This window comes from Rousettus aegyptiacus, unplaced genomic scaffold (assembly GCF_014176215.1).
Source record: "Rousettus aegyptiacus isolate mRouAeg1 unplaced genomic scaffold, mRouAeg1.p scaffold_m13_p_12, whole genome shotgun sequence".
Taxonomy (NCBI): domain Eukaryota; kingdom Metazoa; phylum Chordata; class Mammalia; order Chiroptera; family Pteropodidae; genus Rousettus; species Rousettus aegyptiacus.
In genome coordinates this window covers 10,226,137-10,251,073 of record NW_023416287.1, presented here as the reverse complement: position 1 = coordinate 10,251,073, position 24,937 = coordinate 10,226,137, and the positions used below count along the sequence as shown (strand labels likewise).

At 49.7% G+C, this 24,937-nt stretch overlaps 1 protein-coding gene across 3 annotated transcripts in view; it reads right to left on the bottom strand.

Annotated features, from left to right (window-relative positions):
• The window catches only part of CDH22 (cadherin 22), a 119,439-nt gene that overhangs the window by 75,109 nt on the left and 19,393 nt on the right, over positions 1-24,937 (bottom strand). Inside the window, exon 2 of one of the 3 annotated variants that reach the window (XM_016121235.2) lies at positions 1,518-1,570. The exons of 1 other annotated variant lie outside the window; for it this stretch is intronic. The gene's annotated coding sequence lies outside the window, so the exon portion shown is untranslated. Of the gene's footprint in view, positions 1-1,517; positions 2,479-24,937 lie in introns of those variants that run through there. One more of the 3 variants, XM_016121237.2, reaches the window with a different exon arrangement.

Below are 24,937 nucleotides of genomic sequence, written 5' to 3'. Positions count from 1 at the left end.
AAAGAGAGTGATGGGAACTATAAAAGATTGGTTGGCTACTAGCAGGCGATTTTTTCCCCATCCTTCTTTCTTGTTTCAATATTTATCCTCGCTCAGCTTGGTCATGTGCTCAGCCCCTCCTATGTAAACAGTGGTCAGTCTAAACCAATAAGAATCATTCTCTTCTCCCGACCAGTGATTGGTTTAGAAAATATCACGTGACACAATTCTGGCCAATGAGATATAAAAGATAACTGCTGGAGAGCTTCTGGGAAAATTTTCTTTTTAACTCTTTAAAAACGGATGCCTTGAGGAGAGACTTTTTGTTTTCTGCATGGGCGAGGAGCTGATGGCTGGCGCTATGGCAGCCGTTTTGGAACAATGAGGGGAGCCGCTCCAAGAGACCAAAGGGGCCCACTTAGAAAAGATGGAACAATCTGTATCCTTAAAGATGTTGTTGAACAACTGAAATGATCTACCGTCTGGCTGGATTTTCCCCTAGGGTCTAGCGTCAGCTGTGATGGCAAGCTTCTAGAGAGCAGAGACCATCCCTTCCTCCATCTTCCCACACACACCTAGCAGAGCCAAGTACAGAGCTGGGGCCTAGGAGGGATTCAGGAGAGTCTTGCCGCAGACAGATTTTGGGAGCCTCTTGGGAAACATGTCTTTCCCTCTCACTGAGAATCTGCCAGGCTTGCTGGTTTTCTATGGCCCCCTCAGTGGTCTGGGCATCACCACCACTGCCCACACTATGTCCCTCCAGAGTCTGGGCTGGGTAGCCAGCATGTCCTTTCTTGATTTCTCAGGGCCCTGGTACCATTGCTGCCAAGGCTGTATGACTGCCAGCTCAGTGGCTCCAGGCCCTCCTTCGTCATCTAGCTGTCTCCCTGGGGACAAAGGAAGGGCTTCTTATCCTATCTATCCCACACTTGTTTCTCAGCCTCTCTCTCAGCCAAGACCAAAGAGAGTTACTATGCCCAGGGATTCCCAGGCAGGAAAAAGCAGGAGAGACTTTATGGGATAGCCTGGGGTTCCTCATCCCTGCCTCCTGTGAAGTTCCCGATAATCTTCCTAACCCTTATCTTGTGGGCCTAGTGTCAGTTGTGGGTAGAAGTTAACAATCAGGGGACCTAAGACCACAGGGTCCAAAGTCGGACCAGGATTCGCATCCCAGTTTCATCGTTTGACTGTGTGTACGACCTTGGCAATTTACTCCATTTTTCTGAGCCTCGAGTTTCTCATCTGAAAAATGGGGATAATAGTGCTTATCACCTAGGACCAACGTGAGGCATAAAGGAGATGATACAGGTGAAGGGAGCTTCAGTGTTTGGCAATAATGAAATGATAACAACTATTGTTATTCTTAGTTCTAGTCACAGATACTCCTGGATACTATATACAAAGTATCTTGACAAGGAAGAAGGATATTCACAGATATTTGTCTACTCAGTCGTTCGTTTAGTCACGCATGCATTTACTTAATGAGGCCCACGGGTGCACCTCGTCCCAAGAAGAGTGAAGAGTTGCTCAGGGCTTACCCTGTGGTTGCCTCCTGCTCCGGTTGCCACCTGCTTTGGTGTTAGTCTGGTACCTGGGGGAAGAGTGATGAAGGAAGAGGCAGCTCATTCACTTCTTTTGTTTGTTTGTTTGTTTGTTTGTTTGTTCACTCCCTCCACCCTGCGCACTGGTGTGGTATGTATGTGTCACGTCGCCACGCTCACCTGGCTCCCAGGTCTGCCAGTGGGAGCCGTGCCTGGCACTCTGGCTCACGTCTGCCCCATCCGAGTCCCAAGGGCACTGTGCCCACGGGATCCTGAGCCCGGAGCTCTCTGTGCTTGGCTGCTGCCTACTCCCTGAAGGAAAATTATTTCTACCGGCTCAGTGCTCTCCCTCCAGGCCAGAATGGACCCTAGTGTAATACAAGAGCTATTGAGGTGTGGAGGGATGCTGGGCAGAGCCACCTGTCTCTGCTAACGTCTCACTGTCCCCCCTCCCCAGGTGGAAGGCACAGTGGAGCTGTAAACAAGAGAGCAAGCCGGTTACCGCCTCAGGGCGCCTAGACGTGCATGAGCACATGTGTGCCTGAGCACAAGCGTACATTCGTGACGTGTGCGGGGACAGCACTTACGTGCACTGTATTCCAGCACCTACTACAATTCCCAGCACGTCGTAGGTGCTCGGTAAGGGTGGAGTGCATGACTGGACGGGGGCTGGCTCCCCGTGGGCTTAAGGGACTTACTTCTCTGAGTGTGTTTGTGTGTGGGGTCAGGATATACATGCCAAAGCTTCTGAGCTTGGTAGCTGGATCATAACCCGGGAGGGGGGTGGTAAAAGTGGGAGGTCAGGGGAGAGGAGATGAGCAGAGCTGGGGCCACACACACCCCATACACACGGTTACCCCATTTGCAAAGGCCGGTCAGAGGGCCCTCAGTCTCGCCCCTAGACTATGCGGAGCATGCGGCCAGGTGCGCCTTCGTGAAGCCCAGCTCAGTCTGGACTGTCCTCTTGTGCAAAGCCTTCCTCTGGCTCCCTTTCGCCTTCAAGAAAAAGTCCGGATTCCGATCTAGCATTTATTAGCTGCCGTTCAGAGCAGCACAAGGTTATTCACGCTCCATACCCAGCCTTTGGAGGTGGGTACTGTTATTTGCCCTCATTTTTCAGACGAGGAAACTGACGCACAAAGAGTTCATGAGACTTAAGGTCACACAGTTGGTATGTTGTGGCTCCAAAGCCTGTACCTTTAGCCACTAATCAGTGGCTGGTCGAGGCCCTGTGAGATCTGGACCTGCCCCCTCTATGTGATCACCACCGCATCTTCTCATGCGCCCGCCTCTCTGAGCAGATGGGACCACCAGCTGTTTACTACTCTCATGCCCCTGGGCCTTTGCTTCTGCTGTTCCCTCTGCCAGAAATGCCCTTCTCCCGTGTTGCCCCGCGTTCGACCCTGACCCTTCTCTCAGAGCCAGGCCAACTGCCCTCTTCTCCATGCAGTCTTCCTGCCTCTTCCCCCCAACCCCAATGAGCTCGTCCATCTAAGCCACGGCACAGAAACAGGCTCTCCCTTGGCTCAGACTCAGCACCCTGCCTGCTGGTTGTGAGCACCTCTGCGACTGCTCTCTGCCCTTTTCAGCTCATACCTCCGTGTTCAGCTACTAAATGTGTGAATGAATGGACGAAAGAATGTGTGTATGTAAGTACAGATGGATGGATGGATAGATGAATGGAAGTACGGGTGATGGGGTTGCCTGGTTACTGCCGTATCACCTTCTCCTGGACTGCCCTTCTATGGTATCATTTCCTCCTGCTTGTTCCATTTATTGACTCATCAAATATTTATTGAGCACTTACTATATGCTGGCATTGTGCTGGAGGCTGAGGAGGTAGCAATGGACACATCGCAGTCCCTGCCCAAAGGCCTTCTGGTGTGTGTGTGTGTAAGGGGGGATATATTTATTAATCCAATACTATCAGTAAGTGTGCAATTACCAACTGGGTCAAGTTCCACAATGAGAAAGTACAGGGGACCCACACTTAGCAGGAGACATAGCCACATCTGGGATAAATGGGTCAGCGAGGGACGGTTCCCTGAGAAAGGGGTTTTTGAGCCAAAACCAACATGATGAGACAGACAAACTCAGGCACAGGTAGCAGAATGTGCAAAGCCACATTCAAGGGACTTGAAGTTCAGCAGCTGGAGGAGCACGGAGTGGGAGGGGGAGAGGCGGCTTCCAAAGGGGCTTAAGGAGTTCAGACTTTGGCTTGAGAGGAATGGCAAGGCATTGAAGCCTTTTTAACAGAGGAGATGTGATCAGATTTGCGTTTTTAAGGAGATCACTGTGCTTGCCACTTAAAGAACACACTGTGATGTGGCCGGAAGCAGGGGACCAGGGAGGAGGCGGTAGCAGTGTCTGGGTGAGAGGTGGTGCTGGTGGCTCAGGCCAGGGAGGCCATCGTCGGATGGAGAAAAGGTGACAGATTTGAAATATTTTGAAAGGAAAATGGACCGGACTTTGTGATGGATCAGAAAGGGAATGAGGGGGCAGCAATGTCAAGAATGACTCGCTGGCTTTGGTTTATGTTTTAGCAGACATGTATTAATCACCTTCTAAGAGCCAGGCACTGTCCTAGAATTTTATGTACATTACCTGTTTCTTCCTGACAACAACCCCATCCGGGCAAGTTATCATCACCCCTCTCCGCAATCTCGTTTCATACCGATAAGAATGCTGGGGCAATGGGACATAGTGGGGTTTGTCGGTTTGTCGCAAGCTTTGTTCCTTTGGAGAACAACCTTGGAGATCCAAGGAGTAGAGAAGGAAGAAAGGGAGGCAGGTTGCATATACTGAGCTGATTCTGAGTCAGTGAGAATAATGACTGATAACATTTATAAAGCTTTTACCATGTGCCAGGCATAGTGCCATCCAGTTAGCTAAATAATTAGAGGCGACACTTAGTTCCATGCAAGGTACTTTATAGCAACGATCTGATTGAATTCTCGCAACAGCTCCGTTTAAAATTTCTATTACAGAAGAAGGGACAGTGGCTCAGAGAGGTTGAGGGACTTGCCCAAGGTCACACAGCTAATTAGTGGTAGATCTGCAATTCGCACAGGCCGTGGCAGGGGGAGGGGAATGAGGATGGGAAAGAGGTCCCTATTGGCTGCTGGGAAGGGAGGAAAGACTCGAGTTTGGCTCTGAGCATGAACAATGTCCCTCCCCACAACACCTCTTGACACTGCTTACCCCCGGCCACAGTCCCTACTCAAGGCCTGACCTTCCACACAGGTTATGAGCACACATGTGTATGCACACTCACACTTACACACACACACTCACACGCACACCCGTTGTCCACCACGGCTCACCTGCCTGGGGGTGGCCTGCCTAGAACCCCCCACCCAGGTGCCGGGGGCCTGTACCTGTCTCCCGCCCTGCCCCCGCCCTGCCCGCCTGCTGGTGCTGCAGGCGAAGCCCGCTGTACATCATGTTGACAGTAGAAATTACATCCCGAGCTGCTGTTTTACACCGAGCCCTGTCAGAACTCACCGCAGCCCAGTGATCAGGACAAATTGAATACCATCCTGGCCGTGTCAATATTTATTCCATTTTACAAACGTGGCCGGATAGGGGGCAGGGCCTGCCGTGTTGCCAGCCAAGCAGAGCCCCAGGAGGCCCTTCCCTCTCTCAAGCCCGAGCGGCCTCTTTCCTTAGCCCTCCTTCTCTTCCTCGACTTTTTTGTAATAAGTTAAAATTGTGGAATTCAACATTCAAACAAAAAAGTGCATAAATCATAAAACGCAGAGTCTAACAAATAATTATAAAACGAATCTCAGGATACACCTTATGATCAAAACACTGAAGCCCCACAGCCCGTCAGAAGTCCTGCACTGTGTCTCTTCCTGACCGTAATCCACCGCTTCCCTCTTTCCTGGTTTTTATGAGAACCAGCGCCCTTCCTTTCTTTATAGTTTACCACCCAATTATGCAAGCCTAAAGTCTTCATTTAGCTCTGCTTGTTTCACTGCTTGATCTAGACGGAGTCATATTGCGTACACTCCTTTGCATCTTGGTTGTGTTACGTTTTTGAGATTCGTCTTTGCTCTCTCCTGTGTTCCTTTTCACTGCTGTATAGTACTCCAATGCGTGACTATACCACAATTTATATATCCATTCTCCTTTTTCCTCTTCTTTCCCTTTTTTTCTGTTCTTCCTCCTAGTCAGCCTCTTCCTTCCCTTCCATCTTCTTCTCACCCCTGCTCTGCCTCCTTGATTGTCTGTCTCCCGTTGTCTGTCACATTTGTTCACATCACACACACACACACACACACACACACACACACACACCCCACACCGGATTCCGAACTCCTGGAATACATAGCTCCAGTCAGAGGAAGGTTCCCCCAGGACTGAGACTGTTAAAACTTATCTGTGCAAAGGATCCCTGGAAAGGATCCCTGGGGACAGAAATTGGGGGTCATCAGCAGAATCCTTTGTCCCTGTAGCCAGCTATTACTCTAACAACCTCGGGAGACACGGCCTCACCTCTCACTCTTACCCAGCTGGTAAAACACTACCCTCTGGACTGGGAGGAGACTGGGTTGCCCCTGAGTGGCCCGGCAGCCGTCTGAGTGGGGGAACAAATAAAACCTGGGCTGGACATGGGCCGAGCCCCACCCACAGCGCTGCTCACTCATTCTCATGTGCCCAGCACCAGGTCTCACCCAGGCCACAGCAGAGAAACCAGCAGGCTGGTGTGCGTCCTGATAGGGTGGGGGGCTTGCCAAAGAATCATTAGAAAGCCCTCTTGGATATCCCAGGAACATGTGTGACACAGTGCATTTGTCTCCCTTAGTCCTTTCTCTGTCTTGGAGCTGCGTTGATGATGCCCATATTCAGGGTAGTTAATTTTTATTGCAACCAGATGACATTAAGGAATCTGTCCCTTCACAGTCCAGAAGAAAGCTCTCTAGGCTGGAAGGCAAGTAGACCAGGCTGAAACTTGGCTTTGATCTGGCCATGCTGGGTGACCTTGGGCAAAGCCCTTCCCTTTCTGGGCTTCTGTAAAATGCGAGATCAAACTGTGGTTCCCAGGGCCTGGTCAGAGGACCAGGGTCATGCCGGCAGCATAACAAGGGAGACTTGTTCAGAACGCATGTCCCCAGGTCCCCTGAGCATCTGAATCAGTAGCAATGGTAATCCTAACAGGCAACATTTATAGGGTGCTTCTACGTGTCAGGACTTGTGCATTCAATGAGCTCAAAATAAGGGGCTGTGCTTATCGGCCACTGTGCCAAGCACTTCACCTGCATTACCTCGTTTCATCTGTGTCTCTGCCTGTTTTGATGATGATGACGATGATGATGATTGTTCTTCTTCTTATTATTATTTTACAGATGAAGAAACTGGGGCATGGAGAGGTGAAGTAACTTGTCCAAGAGGACAGCCAGGGGAAGTGAGAATCCAGGCCTCGAACTAGGAAAGTCTGGCTCCAGAGTCCGTCCTAGGTCTGAGACAGCTCCCTGGCAGAGTCTGATGCTGACCGGGGAGCCTGGGAACCAGTGGCCAGGAAGTTACGTTATGGAGATCAGGCTTTGTGCACCTACTATGAGCAACACATTTTCATAGTGATTTATCGAGATGTACGTGAAGGGCTCCCCACACACAGCCAGCGCCAGCTCTCACTGTCCTTATTCTAGGCAACCCTCACACCACCCTCCTGAGATAGGTCGCAGTGTCTCCAGTTACTGATGGGAAGTAGAGGCACCAAGAAGAGGTGGCTGGCTCGGGACCATGCGACTAGGGTCCAGCTCCAAAGCCATGAGCTTTCACTCCAGCACACTGCCTCTGTTACCCCACTCCGTCCTGTACCCTTTAATCAATGCTGAATAATACCCCTAACTCTCTGGGCCTCAGTCTTCCTGTCTGTAAAGTGGAGGAGTTGGATTAGTGGGCTGAAGTCTGGCATCCCAGCTTCTGCCCCTAACACCACGGGATCTTGCATAAGATTCTCCTTTCTCTGGGCCTCCATTTCCTCGTCTGGTAAGAAGGCTGTGTCTATAATCCTATTCCAACAGGATACACAAATGCTGCTTTAAGACAAGCCTCCTAGTGAAGGAAGGCCTTCGGTCTGACTCCCAGGAAACAGTTTCCAGGGCGGAGATTTGCCTGTGGGAGGTTTACTGGGAAGGGTTCTGCAGAACACCATAGAGGGGCTGCGGGAGGCAGGGCCGCTCAGAGGGAGGAGTGGGATTACGGCACCGTCTCAGCGGAGGCCGCAGCTGGTCCCATACAGTATGCTGTTGCTGCAAAACTCCAAGCTGAGGCAAGGGGCCCGACCTCTGAATCCTGCAGCTACCAGACCCAGCTATGGGTGGGTCGCCTACCCACTCAGGGGGTGTGACCTTGAGCCAAAGAGTTCCTTTTGGCTAAGGGCAATCCCTGCAAAGGGGCTCATCTGAGGGCTGTCAGCAGCCACTGTCACAGCCGTCCTGGGCTGTATGTTCCACTACGTAAAATCTTCTGAAAAATCAGGGCCTGACCTCAGCTCTCAAGACGACAGCAGACAAGACAGAGGCCTGAGCCCTGGACTTAGCCAGCCAGGCCCTGGCCCCGCTCTGGGCCCTGTGCCCCAAGTCTGCCACCTGCTGTGATCACAGCGGGATCAGCGCCCCGGATCTCATCTCGCTTAAAGCCTGGCCGCCACCGCCTGCCTCGCAGCTCATCTCCCACGGTTCCCCGAGGTCCAAGCGATTATGCCACTGAAAATTCTGCTTTCATGTTGTCAACCTCGCAGTAAATTACAGGCCCGGGGAGGCGTGGGCCTCCTCCTTAAACAAGATTCAATTCCACTTAGCTGCCCCGCTTCCCGCCCCACACATGTGTTCTCTCCCTCCCGCCACCCCGGGCTCGGGATTTATGGCCTCTCCTTGTAGGCAGCTGGTAACCATGGCAAGCTCCTTAGGGAGGCCTTGTGCCGGAGCCTCGTCAGTCCCAGACTCCAGAGTAGCCACTTCTTCCCAGGATGGGAGCGAGAAGAGGCCCAGAGAGCCGATGGGGCTTCCGCAGGCCAAGTGGACAAGTCATAGTAACCCCAGCAACGACGAGCACGTTGATGCTGTCACATCTACCCCTCGCAGTCACCATGATGCAGACACTGTCATCATCCCCATTTCGTAGATGGGCAAACTGGGGCCGAGGAGTGTGAGGTCAACCGCCAAGGTCACACACCAAGGAAGCGGCTAACTCCAGGGCTTCAGTCCCACTTAAGCCATTGCTTCTCCCCCCAACTGCTGCTTTGGGAGGGTTTAAGAGTCTCTTAGAGGGTTTCGGGCCCCCTAAGGTCTTGGACAACCCACATAATGTCAGAATTCTCTCTTAGATCTCAGCCTCTGTTTGTACTCCTCTGGCAATAGGGAGATCACTGCCTCTCCAGGGGGCCCATCGTCTCTCTAATGATTGAACACAGTCTCCAAATAATTGATCAAGTGCTGTCACTGCTTAGAAGCATTGTTTTGGCATTTAAGGTCTGGCTGCTAACTTCCTTCTGCAAACTTACCTTGCTGGCTCCCCTACACTGTAAGTTGCCTAAGGTGGGGTGGTCTCCTCTCTGCTCAGTGCCCATCTGTGCCCCTGGGTCTTTTCCTACCCCCTTACAATTACCTACCATCTTTCATTCCCATCCCAGAATATCAGAGCTGGAAATCTACTACCTTCTTCACTGCCTGATGGAGAGGGGCTCAGAGAGGGGATGAATTTTCCTATTGCACAGGGGGACCTGATCATGGCCCCAAATCTCCTGCCAATTAAAATAATAAATAGTAATAAAATAGTTAACATCTCTTGAGTGCTTGATACCACAATTCTAATCATCTCACATGTGTAATCCACTTAATTCTCAAACAACCCAATGAGGCGGGTCTTATTTCTATTACCATTTTGTGGAGAAGATGAGGCAAAGAGGGGTCAGGTGACTTACCCAACGTCACACAGTCTGACGTCAAAGCCACGCTCCCAACCAGGTGCTGCCCCTGCTCCGCGATGCCTCAGTCTACTCTATGTGGCTCGTTTATGGACAATTGAGCAGACAGAAAGTGCCAAGGGGGGCGAAAATGCCAAGAAGAAAGGGCGGCCGATCAGCCAGGGAAACTGCCTGCCACTTATGTGCTTGGGTCTGGTAACTGAGGTCAGCACTCGCTCTCTGACCCAAGCCTGCCCATTAGGGGTTGCTACTTCCCACTTCCTCTGCAGATTCCCATTCGCATCCCCAGGGACCTCCAGCCTTGTCACTTCTTCCTCCTGTATTGCAATCCCGGACCTCTGGAGGCAGTGGATCTGATGCATCTCTACACCCCAGAGCCTAACCCAGGGACCGGCACAGAGTAGGTGCTCAGTAAAGGTTTGCTTTTATTTAAGAGAATCAAGTAGGGCTTCCTGGAGCAGGTGGCATTTGCACTGTTTCTTGAAGGATAAGCGGGGCCTCACCATGTAGAATAAAGGGGAAAGGAAATGCCACGCAGAGGGAACTGCATAAGCAAAGTCTGAAAGGAAGGAATATTCAGAGTGGTGAGGGGTGGGAGGATGAAGAATAGGGTAGAAAAGTAAGGTGCGGCCAGGTGAGCACCCTGGTTAAGGACTGAGTCTTGGAGACAAGGAGGGAAACGCTCATTCCGACCCAGTTTCGCCTGGAGCAGATGGGAGAACGGAAAGAGGAAAATCTCTTTCACAGGTCTTACATCCCTAGGTCAGACTGCTGGGGCTGCAGGCTGCAAACCCGTTTGGCCAGATCTTCCCCCCAGACTGTGAACAGGGCCCTGTCTGGGGTGACGGACAGGCAGCGCTGCTGCCAGGCCCGAGGGAGATGTTACTTTATTCTCTCTCCTGACAAGCGATGGAGCGGGCAGATAGGGCATCTTCTTCCCTAATCTTCTGTCTCAGGCTGGAACAAGAAGGCAAGCATCTTGTTCAAACCTTAATCCCTTCTTTCCTGAGTTTAAAGCTATAGCTTTTAGTCATGGACACCCCCCCTTCCCCATCCCTTCAACCAGGAGGCACCACACATATTCAAGAAAACATACAGGGCTGTGCCGTAGAAGCTGCCTAAAAGGGTGAGGAGGCCTTAAATCTGGTCCATCTTTATGGAAAAGTCGGGAGCCGGCATGGGGAGAGCAGACTTGGGAACTGAACCTGGACTGGACTCTGGACTCTCCTGCTACCAGCTGTGTGACTTCAGGTAAGCCGCTTCACCTCTCTGAGCCTCAGTGTCCCTATCCACAAAACTAGGAAAATAAATCTTCCCAGGTTTGTTGTGAGGCTCGAGTAGGTGATGAATATAAAAGTAATCCTCTGGAAAGAGTCAAGTGCTGTACTAGGTGAGGTTAGATTATTATTGTCCACAAGTGAGAGTGGATTGGATTCGTGAAAGACAGTAATCACAGCTGCTGTTTGTAGAGCTTTTACCATCTGCCATTATCACCCTGGGCTGAGCAAGGGGCAATCCACTGAGTCTCCGCTCATCCTCTCAAAGCAAGCACTATTATTATCCCCATTTTACAGACGAAGAAACACATCCGTGTCCATCCTCTATTCTTGCCTTCTGCAACAGAGAAAATATCCCTCCTTTTGTCTGAGGGCAGTCCTCTGATCTGGGCTCCGAAGCCCATGTACACCATCCTGGCGTCTGAGAAAAGTTGCACTCTGGATTGGTTCTTCCTTTTCCTGCCTTACCTTCTAATGGGTTTCTGGCCATCAGCATTTACACGAGCTTGAGTAGATTCCATTAAAAAAAAAAAACAACCCACAAACGACAAGAACAGAAAAGAAGTATACACCTCCTGATACCTCCTAGCTCCTTCTCTAACAGCAGAACTTCTCTGAAGACCACTTGTATTCACTATCTCCCTGACTCGCTTCCCACTCTCTTTTCAATCCACTACCATCGGCTTTCCTCCTCAACGCTGCATCAAGACGACTCGCAGAGGTCACCAATGATCCTCGTCTTGCTAAACCCAGTGGTTGTTCTCCACTCTTCATTTTACTCAACATTTTATCGACATTTGAGACATCAAACTAGACAACTCTTTTTTCCCTAACTCTCTAATAATGCCGTCTGTAGCTCTTTTGCAGGTGTATCTCGCCTTTAAATACCGCCATCTTTTCCTGGGCAATCTCAGCCATACCAATAGCTCCAATTACTATCAATACTATGATAACTCACACTTAGTCTCAAATTCCTTCTAAAGCCCAGGGATGAAAACACAATTGCTGTCTCAACACCTCCACTTAGATGCCTCTGGGAAACCTCAAACCCAACATGTCCAAAGCCAAATACATGCTCTTCTTCCTCAAAACTGGCCCTTCTCCAGGGCGCCCCATCTCAGTGAATGGCACCCATACCTGTCAGGTGGTCCACCTACGAAGTTGGACGTCGTATTTGACAGCTCTCAACCCTGCGTCCCCAATGGACAAGCTATTATCTAGTCCGGTTCACTGCATTTCCTAAATACTTCTCTAAATGGACTACTTTGCCTCATGTCCATCACTGCTCTAATTCAAACTCGGGGTTCAGAAGGACTGTTGGATTTTTGGCTTGACACTGGATGGTGTGACACTTACCATTAGGGGGTGAATTAGGGGAGAAAGGTTGAGGGAGGAAACAGGAGTTTCTTTTCAAGTATGTTATGTTTAAGACGTTCGCGAGACATGAACATGGAGCTGTGTGGCAGGCAGTTGGATGCCACGGCGTGGAATTCCAAGGAGAAGGAGATGTAAGTCTGAGATTCATCAGCATGTGGGTGATGTTTAATGCTGAGGAAACGAATGAGATCACTTGGGGGAGAGAGAGAGGGCAGGCCCAGCAGTGATCTTTGGCACACTCCAGCGTCAGAGATGAAATAGAGGAGGAGAAGAGGCAGAAAGACTGAGAGGAAACTGCCAGGGAGTTTGGAGGCCATCCAACATACCGTGGTGTCATGGAAACCAGAAGTGGAATTAGAGGTCAGCATGTTCTAAACTGCTGAGAGGCAAAGTAAACTGAGGACAGAGAAGTGACTCCACTGGGCAATGCAGAGGTTGTCAGTGGCCTTGGTAAGAGTTTTGATATCTGACTTTCCTGCTAGACTATAAGCCCCATGAGGCAAGGGCTGTCATTTATTTGTTTACACTGCACCTCTGGTGCTTAGCCCATTAGCATTGTTTTTCTGGTATGTCTGGTTATCTTTGACTGTGTATTGGCCATTGTTCTTGGATTTTTTTTTTTTTCAGGAAAAAAAAAAACTTAGGAAGAATTTCAAACCCAGAATGAAGGTATTTTATTCTAACAAGAATTTGCATTTGGCTGTGGTTCTACCATTCTGGGATTGCTTAAAACAAACTTCAAGATTGAGGCGAAAAAAATTCAAGGCATGAGGTTTCCTGGCATACTCAAATAGTGTGGACAAGGCTGCCAATCCACAGTTCAAGGCTGGGTTACCTTTGGTTCATCCTTACCCCAAGGGTAAAGCCCTCTGGAGTCTCAGCTTATTTCAGTGAAAGTCTCTACTTGATTGCACACCTTGTGCAGGCCATGGACTTTGATTTCAATTCCCTTTATGATGTGAGATCATCAAAAAACAAATTTAAAATTTCTGATATCAGCAGACGCCCTCAGGACAAAAGCAGACTCTATGTTCTCTAACTTCTCTGGGTTTCTGTTTTCCCTTCAGTTTTGACCTAATAATTCCTGGTGATTCCTTACAAAGAGCTTACTTGTCAGCTCTTTGATGCTTTAATAAGATGCTTTTTCTATTTTATCCAGCATTCATAGCTCTTTTCAACTGAAGGGTTATTCCAAAAAAACCTAGCCTTGTATTTCTAAACACAGAAATTGCTAATCCTTAGGGCTTAGCAAATGCATGGAACATGGTAATGGCTCAATGAATATTTGTTGATTGAGTGAATGAAGTGAACTCAGATCTCCAACATCTCTGCTCTTCCAAATGCATCGGACATCACACTCCCAGGTTAAGATACTAACAGAACACTGTGGTCAGAGCTCAGTGAGCTGTGCAGAGAGGCTGGGCTGTGAGCTCAGAGGACAGACATTTCCTCGTGAGACATGGAGGGACGATGGCAGGGGGTAGTGTAGAGGACAAGGGTGAGCACAAAGACAGACTTGCACCTTAGCAAAAGAGCCACTGGGCTGGGAAAGGACGACTCACAGGAAGTCACGTTGTGGTAAAGGCCTGAAGTGAAGGCTGCAATGTGTGAGGGATCCAAGTGCTAAGTGTGGGCAGAGCAGCAAAGACCAGACAGGGAAAAATCTCGAAGGCCAAGGGAGGCTCCTCAGTCCTGTGTGAATTCAGAAGCAGAACTAGGCAGGGGCAGTTCCCTGCAGCCACCAGGAGGAGGGAGGAGAAATCACTTTCGTTGAAATGCACACATGGTAATTGCTAAGAAGAGCATTCCCCCTAGTTTAAAAAGCGTTCTCCTCTGCATTTTCCTGGGTCCCAGTTTCAAAGGAATTTTAATTGCAAAGAAAATTTTGTCATCTCCCTAGGGGGAGAGGGCTCAGTAGCTTCGAACAGTCATGCTTGATGCCAATTCTTCTCCAAACTGGGGATTTTCACGCTTTGGCTGCGTGGAAGCGAAGCTGTCTAGGGATCGAGCAGTAGCGGGGTGGTGAGGGCCAGGGGTGAGGGGTGGGAGGAAGTGGTGAGACAGGCCTCCCTGAACCTTTCTGGAACTCAGAAGGCTGGGTTTGCAGCTGGGGGTTCCCTGGCCCGGGTTCTCCATGAGGGTCTTTGGTGCCAGCCTTGTGACAGTACTGACTTCTTTCTCCTCGAACCCACTGGGTTTATTTAATTAGCTATGCTAATTAAGTGACTGGTCTCTCAGTTTTCATCCTCATCCTACTGTAGGCTATTCCCCACGCAGCAGCCCATTTGCAAAACATTCGGGTCGTTACTTAAAAAGCTGAACATAAATGTACCTGTGAACCAGCAATTCCATTCCTAGGTATCTACCCAAGAGAAATGAAAACATATGTCCACACAAAGGAATACTATTAAGCAATAAAAAGGAAGATGCTGCTGATAAATGCCGTAATATGAATGCATCTCAAAAACATTACACTCAGTGAAAGAATCCAGAGGAAAAAAACCCACGTATTATATGACTTTGTTTATGTGAAATGTCCAGAAAAAGCAAATCTACATATAGAGAAAACAGATTAGTTGTTGGCTGGGCTGGTGATGGGAATTAGGATGGATTGCAGATGGGCATGAAGGATCTTTCGGAGGTAAAATTAAAATTAAAATTGGAGAGTAATGGTGGTTGCACAACTCTGGAGTTTACTAAAAATCATTGAATTGTATACTTACAAATGAATATTATAGTATGTAAATTACCCCTCGATAAAGCTGCAGGAAAAAATGGTTCCCATTTCTCTGAGAATAAACATCAGAGTTCCTACAACGCCCTGCAGGATCTGTGCCCACGGCCTCTTTGACCCCATCCCCTCCTTCTCTCCCCCTTCCTCACTCCGCTGCAGCCCTTCTGGATTTTCCTTGAAGACAGTAGACAGGCTCCCACCTGACAGCTTTTGCACTGACTGTTCCCTTAGCCTGGAATGTTCTTCCCCTAGACAACTGCAGAGCTCCCTCCCCGACCATTTTAACATCTTTGTTCAAATATCATCTTTTCAGTGGCAAGTAACCCAACCACTCCATCTAAAAGTATAGCCCCTCTCCAAGGCTCTGCCAACCCGCCTTTCTCTTCTTATTTTTCATAGTGCTTATCACTTTCTAACATATGATTTTCTTATTTATTATGCTTTTGGTTTGTCTCTCTCTTTTCACTAGCACGTAGCCTTTGCTGGGATAGGAATTCGTGTTGGTTCGATTCGCAGATATGCCCTTAGGACATAGAATGGTACCTGGCACAGAAAGGTGCTCGACAAATATTTGTCGAGTGGGTGAATTAATAAGCGATTCAACAAATGTTTTCTGCATGCCCTCCTCTGAGCCGGGAGCTGAGCGTACAAAAGTGAACTGAGTGAGCAGGTCTTTCACTACCAGTTGGCTTGCATTTTAGTGGTAGAGAAACCATAGGCAGGATGAATTTTAAATCAGTAATAGAGAGAAACCCCCAGCCCTGTTACCAAGAAATCACAAGTGTGATAAACTTTACAAAAGACTGTTACGGGAACAGGATGAGAGAGGGTCTTCTTGGAGAGTGACCTGATGGATAAGTAGGAACTGGCCAGGTGGGGAGGAAGGGAAGAGAGTTTTGGGCTTGTATGAAGGCCCAGAGGTCAGAGAAAAAGTGTGTCCTGATGATGGCTACGGTTGAAACGTGAACCACAGGGGACTAGGGAGAGGTGGGGCTGGTGAGGTGGCTGGTGGCAGACCACTCAGGACCTTGGGCACATCAAAATGCATAATGGTCAGTTCAGTAGGGCACCAACCAGTCAGAAACCATGGATGGCGATAAACACTAGGACATGCCCACTGGATCTCTGCTATGCCCTAAGCCATGGGAGTGACCTTGAAGTGAACATATTGGGACCATTGAGGGGTTTGAACAGGGGTATGACAAGGATTAGGTTTGCCTTTTGGAAGGGTCACTCCAGCTATCAAGAGCGGAACAGATTGGTGGGGCCAGTGATGACTTGGGGAGGACGGGCAGGAGACTTTAAGCCAGTCCAGCAGGGAGGACGGACAGTCATGGGTGATTGATTGGATGTAGGTGATTGGAAAAGGGAGGGGTCATGGGTAATAATAATAATCTCACCTGTCTTGTTGAGCAGGTACTGTGTGCCAGAGAAGGCTCTGACCACCTGACAGGTGCTATCTCTTAATCCAACGACAACGCACCAGGAAGCTGAAACACTGGAGGCCCCACGGACTAAGTGCCGCATCCAGGATTCAGACGTTAGGCTTTCACGGGTGACTCCCAGGTTGCTGGCTTAGATGCGCTGTAGAGCCACTTGGGGAGACAGGGGTAGGCAGGCCCGGGGGAAGTAGGAGGGGGAGCTGATATATAAGGGAAGATGCTAGACCCACAAAAAGTGTGGGGTTCTAGGGATCACCCAAATGGAGATGCCAACTTCTTGTTCGAATACATGGGTCTGGAATCCAGGGGGAAAATTAAAGCTGGCAACAGGTGATCTGGGCATTGGTGACATGACCGTGGCCAGAGACGAGAATGAGGAGTATGGCAAGGGTGCCAGCATGATCCCTTCAGGGCAAATAAAAATAGTGTAAACACACGTGTGCTGCAGTAGGAATGGAACATTTTCCTAGAAGGCATTGTGAGACCTCGGGAGCAGGGTTGACCTCTGCAGAACGGCTGGCCGGGCGGCGGGGGAGGAGTCTCTGTACACGGAGCACGCTCCCCCACACGTGGCACACGTGCCACGTCGCCGTCTTAACAAACGTCCACAGAGGAAAAACGGGTCGGCGAGACGTAAAGTCATTGGTGTTCGTTTTTTGCTTCCCCTCAATACATCTTTCTATTTTTTTTTAACTTAATATTAATTGTTTTCCAACACATTTAGGGGCAGGGGGAGAAAGAGGCGGCAGTGGTGATGGAGAAGGAGCGGTCGGAGAGGCAGGGAGAAAAGCAGGAGGGGAGCGGGGTTGAGGAGGTCAGAGAAGGGCGATCTGGAGGGAGCACTCGGTCCTGGGTATCTGATGTTGGAGGAGCCCAGATGCCTTATGAGGCAGTGCGGGGGTCAGAGGTGAGGAACCGAGCATCGTAGTACAGAGTTAGAACAGGGCGGGGGCGGACGCCGGAGTGGAGTGGGCTGAGGAGTGAGTGGGAGGGAGGGAAACAGAGACAATTCGATAAGTTGGGCTAAGAGGGGAAGGAGGGAGTGGGTGCAGCTGGAGAGGAATGTGGGGTGGAGGGAGGGCCTTTTTAAAGGAGAGAGTCGAGTGTGTTCAGTGCTCATGGGAAGGAGCCGGCGGCACAGTGGGTGAGCCTGGCCTGCGGGAAGAAGACTGTGGGCAGGAGCAGGAAGCAGGGGTCTGGGGCACAGGCAGAGAGGCCGCGGCTTCCTCTGCCAAAATGGTGCTGAGCATGGCAGAAGGGCGAAGCTAGGAGCAGGAGCCAGGCCTTGGCTCCCCAGAGGCACGCCTCCTTTCCCATTTGGTTGCCGCCTTCTGCGAACCCCAGACCAGGCTTCCAGGCCCCTTGGCTTAACCTCTCAGGCCACCAGAGGGGGGAAAGGCAGCCTCCTGACCTTGCTCATCCTCCGGCTGACCATGTGGCCTTCAGCGAGTCTTCCTATCCCCACCCCTGGGCCTCAGCTTCTCCTTATTAGTCGGTCCAGCTCAGAATCCTAGGATTCCATGGTTCAATGTCCCTGCGTGCCTGCCTCTGTCACCTCAGCCCTGATGTCTGCATTCAGAAAAACTCATGAGGTTTGAGGTGGTCCTGTCGACTGACAAGATGAATCTCCTGGTGGAGAGGTGCCCTGGACACCCTTTCATATTCTCAGAACACCTTGCTGCTTGGAATTTTGTGGGTTCCGGGCTCTGGGTCCAGTTACTTTTTCCAGATAACCTTGCCCTAAAGCCCCATGAGTGAAGGGAACAACCACTGTTGGGGTAGGCGGTGTGTGCTAGGGTGAGGAAAGCCAGATCCTGGTCCAGACTCTGTCCCGACCCTGCCATGTGGCTCTAAGTAAATTCTGCCTGTCTCTGGGCCTCAGTCTTCTGGTCTGAAAACTGAGCACAGTCGTTGCTCCCACGTGGATTTACTGAGAGAGTTAAATGAGATAATGCATGCGACGATCCTAGAACACAGCAAAAGCTCAGTATTAACTAGTTATTTTTAATATGCCCACCCCGATCTATTACAACGGAAAAAGTATAAACCCTGTGACCCGATCTCTGGTAGAGAAACGCCAGCCTGCGTCCCAGCAGATGCCTACCTAGATAGTCAGTGCAGCCCTGCTGATAGCAAGGGGAAAGGGGACACATGCCCCATGACTCTTGCTAAGGCAGTGGACACATAAAAAGGGAGTACATTCACACGACAGAATACAGCCACTTACGCGGAATAAACCAGAGCTATATATATCAACGTGATAGCTTTCAAAAACAACGTCGGGGAGAAAAAAACAAATTGCAGAGTGATGATACATCTAGTATGAATCCATTTACATTAAAAAAAGTACAAGACAATGCTACTTATTTTCTGCGGGTACATATAATACATGCTCAAGTATAAAAACGGCATGCAATTATATACACCGAGCGCATCACGGAGTGACTCCCGAGAAAGAGAGAAGAGGCCAGATTGGAAGTAGTGGTAAAGGGGCCTTAAGCTTTATTGAAAAGTGTCCCGATTCATGTATTTCTAATACAATGAAAATTAATTTTTTAAAAGAAATCAGCTTTAAAAAATTCCTGCCTTGCCTATTTCACCGACTGGTTTGGAGGATGGAATTGCAGGTGCGTAGAGGATGTGTGATTCCTTTTCTAGTTGACGGAGCTTTTTTTTTTTTACCCATGTGACTCAATGAGACTTGGTCTCAATGAGACTTTGAGGGATGGGTTATAATTTCTATCTTATAGAGGAGAAAACTGGAGTATACAGAGTTGATTTGTCCCAGGTCACACACGTGGCATGTAGGGACAGAATTAGGATTTAAACCTGAGCCTGTCTGGTAGCCCGGGCCCCTATTTCTACTGCTTCGGGCTCTTTGGAACTGTCTCTGTACCACTGTGGTCATTAGGACAAAGATGGTAGAGTATCATCCTGCCTCTGAGCTCCCTCTCAGGAGGACCTTTGGTCTCCAGGGAGACGTCCCACGGTCCCACCTGAGCTGGCCACGTGGTCTGGAGACTGTCCTCTCTCGAGACCCTCACTCGCCAGTTTCTGGGAGGTTGTATAGTGCTAAGGTTGGAACTTGGTTATTAGACTCAGAGAAATCTGAATTTGAATCCCAGCTCTGTCACCAGCTGGTGACCTTGAGCAAGCCAATTCCTTGCTCTGCAAGATAATATCTAGTTTGCAGGCTGCTGTGGGCAAAGTGAACGCAGTAAGCACTCCGTGAATACTGGTTCCTGGTCTTTGCTTCTTCCCACAGTTTTCTAACTCTAAGCAGGAGCCAGACTCAATCTGGAACCCTGTGCCAGGCATAAAGTAGGTGCCCAGGACAGTTTGTGGCCTGGCTTCTCATGGGGCTAAATTATTGATGAAACAAGAAAAGTCACCACAAATGTAACGGGGGTGGCAGAGCCCACTCACATGTCAGGGTCCTCCTGATCCCAGTTGATTGCTGGGGTTATGTCACTGGGGCCATCTTGAACTCAACATTGCAGGCAGTGGGAAGCCATTGAAGGTTTAATCAGGAAAGTGACATAGTTCGATCGGCTTCAGAAAAAACATACCGTGTACAGTGTGGCTTTGAAAGGAAGCCAGGGAGACCTGTACTGAGGCTGTGGTGAGTAGTTCAGGTGACAGATGGGGCACTGAGGTCCCTTCTAGTCTTGTGGGAAACTTAAGGAAGCCAGGGAAGAGTGGGGCGGCTGGAGTGGATTTTGAAAGATGCCAGGATTTTACAGAAGATTGACATAAAACACACGAGGCAGACAAGAATGTGTTTTGTAAACTGGAAAAAAAGAAATCATGCACACCCACTGTGATGCTCTCGTTGTCACAGTCACAGCCTTTCTTGGGCACACAACATCCCTGCCCCTTTGTATTCAGAGAGCATTGACACAGGTCTCGAGTTAATTCCCAGCTCACCTGAATCACTTGGCAGAAACAAGTCTTCATGTCAACTCACAGGCCGACCCATAGGAGCCCTCTGACAAACACAGAGCATTATTGCGAAAGCAGGTAGCCAGCGACAGGGGAGGGCCAGCTCTGCTCTTTCTTGTTCGTCTGCTAACCTGCACTTGGCATTCGGGATAAGACCCCACATGCCCAACACTTCAGATTCAAGGGAGAAGCAGGAAGGGCAGGTGAGAATATGGACAGCGTGAGAGAGGGAGGCAACTACTCATAACGACAGGAGTAGCTGCCATTTGTCGAATGCTTACTCTGTGCCGGGCACGTGCACTCATTCTTGTATCAATGTCTGACGTGGGTGGTGTTTTGTAGATGCCTTTTACAGATGCGGGAACGCAGACCTGGATTCACACGGCTGGTAAGTAGCAGAGGGTTTTAGGGTATGTCTAGCTCTGAGGTCCACGGTGACAACCTATTCTCATCACCAGACTTGATGTATACAAACATTTTCCTTTTTGTCCCCAAAGACACCGATACTGATGATTTGAATGACGCTGCTTCATTTATTCATAAAATAATTATCGAGCGAGTACTCTCTGTTTGGCAATGAGGAAAAAGGACGGCAGAGGAAGGGCACGAAGTGCAGAGGTTGGGAGGCAGGGACGTGTGTGCGCTGTGCCCAAGAGACCTTGGACTTGGCAGGTAAGATCCCAAGTAGTTTAGCCTGGGTGGGAGGAGAGCAGTTCTGGGGAGTGAGGGGTCTATAAACAGTGGGCGGAGATGGGGGTGGGGCAGGCGTGCCCGAGAGAGCAGAGAAGGAGTCTTGCTTCCTTATTTATTACCTCTGGGCTCTCAAATGCAAGACTACCAGGCAGAAGTGACAAAATAAAAAGGGAAAGGAAAAAATGCCAGCTACAGCCAGAATAAAATCAGGGCAAATAGAATAAAACCTGACAGCCAAGTATAAATAAATATTCGTAAAAGAGTTAAAGGACAGATTAAAATAAAAACACCAAATGCAATTCTTACCCCTTGACAAATGCAGTGCGAATTGGGTTCTTTTAATCAAATGTTTGGCAGGTGTATGAATTATTTATAATTCAATACCGGGTGGTTAAATGGAAAATGGAAGATGTTCCGTCTGAGCTTATCCGCCTCCCCCCCTTGAGTTCTCCCCCGAGAGTGGGTGGGCGACGGCCCCTCCCCCACACCAGGTTTACAGGCCTGGACTCTGGAGCCTGGAATCTGGCCTGGCTCTGGGCGTCGCCATTTGTCAACTTGCTCCCTTGTCACACAAGCCTTCGTGCTGCCCAGGGCCTTGTTTGGGAAGGAGGCTCCTCAGAGCTGGGGACAGGAGGGGGATACCTGAACAGATGTAGGGGAGCTGGGAGTCCAGACACCTGGGCCCTCGTCCTCAGCTTCCACAGACTCTGAGCAGGCTCTGTGCAAGTCTTCGCCCCTCCCTGAGTCTTCCTCCCTCACACAAATTTCTCCGTTGCCATCCCTTTTTCTGTCACCTCCGTTTGCAGAGGAGAAAACTGAGGCTCAGAGGGATGCCAGGTTGTGTGTCTGGTCACGACTCTGGTACGAGCTTGAGTTGGGGGGGTTGTAGGCCAGGTCTTCCGACCCCAGGTTCAGTGGGAATGCGAATCTGGGGCCTCGCTGTCTGCATGACTTGTCACCGCCTAACCTCTCTGATCTCCCATTCTCTGCTTTATATACTGCTAATGATAATAGCTGCCCTCTGGGCTACTGCCGAGGACTAAGAGTGGGTGGGGTCAGCTTGCAGTGCCTGGCCTCTCTGAGAGCTGGACATCACTGTTACCTGGTAACAAGAAATTCCCAGGAGAAATCATCCTCAACTGTTCCAAATAAACAGAGACATACAGTCACCCAAAATATTAGTTATTTAATCAGGAAATATAGCCTAAAAAAGATGGGATTTGACATCCTCTCAACCTGGCTTAGAATCCCAGCTCTGTCACTTGACCAGTTTGGTGACTTTGAGCAATTTACCCAATTTCCGTAAACCTCGCTTTCCTCATATAGAAAAATGAAGACTGTAGTAGTTCCTATTTCTCCGTGTTTTGGTGCAGGTACAATAATACACGTAGAGTACTATGCAGTTACTAGCCTGTAATGTTCCTATGTAAACGGTAGCTAATGTTACAAATGGGTACTGTAGATGTGTAAGTAAAACTTGTCACCTTATGAGAAAGAAATAATTAAATGATACATCCATGTTCTCTCAAAAAAAAAATCACCCTCATATTACAGATGAGGAAACTGAGGCCCCCCCCAAAAAACAAAGTGACTTTTCCAAAGTCATTCTGTGAGTGACAGGAAATCTAGGTCTCTGGGAGCTTGTCGGGCCATGCGTTGTTGGCTCATGCCCATACCTCCCCCAGGAACCCACCCTCCCCTGACTCTGAATTGGATCCTGCCAATGGGACATTTTGCTGTGGTCTGTCTGCCTCTCTCCCTCCCTCTCTCTCCCTGTCACACACACACACAGGAGTGGAGAATCCACGGCAGCCAAGTGTTGACTGACTTCCCTGAGCAGCAGATGAATGAGCCCTCCCAGCTAACAAACGGCTGTCGGAAAGGTGGGAGAATGAAGGTAATTAGTCCCCTTAATGCCGATTTCAGACTAATCTTTCACACTTAAGGAAATTGTTCCAATGATTTTCTTATTTTCAGGGGAGCTCGTTAAGTAAGAATTAGAAAAATAGATATGGTAGGAGATAAGAAAATGGATTTTTGGAATGACAAGCTGCCTAAACTCACCAAGAGGGGGCCTGGCTGAGCCAGGATGGAGAGACAGATCCAGGTCCTCCTGGGATTGACCATAGTTGGCTGTTCCAGGGCCCCTGGGCAGAAAGATGGCCCCCAGGGGAAAGAGTCCAGGGCCCGCAGCCTCTGCTGCCTACATGCTCAGGGCACGCAGAGTGTAGTTGATGTACTTGGACTTAGCACATCTCTATCAGCCTCTGCTCCTAAGCCCTAGCCAGGGGAAGGCTGCCTATCAGACAACTTTTCTCAGCATCTGGAAAGAGAGGTCTTTTCCAGGAGCCAGGGTCCACTGCAGGGAATTCAAACCTCAGCACTTTCTGAATATTCTGGGGGAAGTTAAGGAATATTTACTGATCGCCTGCTGTATGCAAGCTGACGTGCTGGGTGCTTTACCGCCATTTCACCCCATAGCCCCAAGGGGTAGATATCAGTGTTGCCATTTTTATAGAGGTGGAGATGGAGGCTCAGAGGCAGGGCTGCCCCAGGCTCAGTCAGCCCTACCGGTTGTTTGCATCTGTTCTGACTGGTCAGTGCCTGTGCTGTTCCAGTTGTTAAATATTTAGAATACCGCCCTTGGTCACGTGACTTGGCAAGGCCGCAGGGCTGTAAATGCCAATCTGCGGTTGGAACCTATGGCATCCCACACCTGAGCATACTTCATTTCTATCTCCCCCCAAGCAGCCTCCGTGTCATGAGTCCCAGTGGGAAGGAGGCTTAAAGCAAATGAGTTGGAGCCAGAAGAAACTATCCCCTGCAGAGAAGGGGTGGCCTCCCCAGGTGGGCAAGCAGGAGGGAGGGGCTGCTGGCGAAGGGAGAATACCCTGGTGTCTATCCTCTGCAACGGACAGAGGTCACGTCTTCCCTCACTCCCGCCTCCTTGTCTTTGCTCCCGTGGCACGTGCCCTCTGACCTGCCTATCACTTCACTTTCTCTCGCCTCTCCACATCTTCCAGAGTGCCCCTGGAGGCCAGCCTGATTACGCCCGGCCTTCATTCCAAACAGCCTCAGACCTCTCCCTCACCTCTGAACCCAGTAGAGACCCAGTGGTCCCTGTTTTTAGCTGCAATGCATTCTGGGAAGCTTAACCCTGCATGTCCAGTGACCTCCTATGTATCATAGGTCAGCGTCATCAGCAGAAACTGCCAGGCGATTGGCTCTGGCAAGGAGAAAAATTGCTCCCTAACAGGACATGTGGGAACATGTGACTCTGTGAAAATGTCAGTATGACATTTCTCCTCAGGTCACAGACCAGGTCGTGCTTTCAAGCCTTGTCTGCCCCATTCTTCCAATCACGACGGAAACCTCTGCTGTGCAGAGGTTGTCGGGCTTCTGGGGGAGCTCTGAGAGCAGTGGTTCTCACCCCGGGGGCGATTTACTCCCCCCACCCCGCCCGCCCCAGCACGTACAGCAGTGTCTGACATTTTTGCTTGTCACCACTGGGGGGATGCTACTGGCATCTAGCGGGTGGAAGCCAGGGATGCTGCTAAATATCTTACGGTGTCCTGGATAGCAACCCTCCCCCACCAAAAGGGAAGTCTCCAACCCAAGATGTTGACATTCCCAAGTTTGAGAAACTCTCCCTAGAGTCATTTGATCCAATGCCCCATTCAACCCACCTAAGAGTTGGGGTTAGAACCCAGCTCTTCTGACGGGGTCTACCCATGGGCTTAAACAGTGGATAGGGCGGTAGGCCTCCAAGTCAGATTCTGGGTTCTGACACGTTTTGTTTTCAATTCGACAAGCAAATATTGTGCTCCTATTAATGTACCAGGCATTGTGCAAGGTGCTCAGCTGTAGACGAAACAGATACAAGCTCGGTCCGCTTGGAGCTCACGATGTAGTGGACTTGTCTTTTTCTCTCTCCAAGCCTCGACTTTCCCATCTCTAAAACAGGCATGGTACTTTGTCTCTCCCTGTGTTCTTGTGAGAACTTCAGAAATTTAAAC